Genomic DNA, 652 nt, shown 5'->3' on the forward strand with positions numbered 1-652 from the left:
AAATTTGGCACGCTCGCTTGTGCCCTCGCCCTTCGAATTTAGAGGACACATGATCTCCGTGCCAATGCACTCGCGAGTGACGGACACAAAGTGTCACGTCACAATAATAAAAAAAACTGTGCGGTCATATAATAAAAAAATACAAGCGCGATACTCACCAAAACAAATGAACAATGTAATCATGTGAAATAGTACATTAGGAATGTCATGAACTTAAAAGAACTTTCACGCGAATCACAACTCACTCTCTCCTTCCCCACCCCCTGCACAAGGGCACACGACTTCTACGATTGTACTGTTGCTATGATAGTACTGTCGGGGCAGACCTCTGACGACGGTGTGGGTGCGGGGGGGTGGCCGGAGGCCGAAGGCCACCCCCCCGCACCCACATCGTCGTCAGAGGTCTGCCCCGACAGTACTATCATAGCAACAGTACAATCGTAGAAGTCGTGTGCCCCTGTGCAGGGGGAGGGGGGGGGGATAAAAGTTACTTCGCGCGGAAGGTCAAAACCTATGTAGAATAGTATTTAATACTGTATATATAGCAGAAATGGGACGTTATTTTTGAAACTATTTGTTAATATCTTTTTAATGAAGGGCGAACGACGGCTAGTTGTTAAGGCAAAGTTACTCAGGGTCATGACCTTGACAT

This window comes from Cyphomyrmex costatus, unplaced genomic scaffold, assembly GCF_001594065.2.
Source record: "Cyphomyrmex costatus isolate MS0001 unplaced genomic scaffold, Ccosl1.0 scaffold483, whole genome shotgun sequence".
Lineage (NCBI taxonomy): Eukaryota > Metazoa > Arthropoda > Insecta > Hymenoptera > Formicidae > Cyphomyrmex > Cyphomyrmex costatus.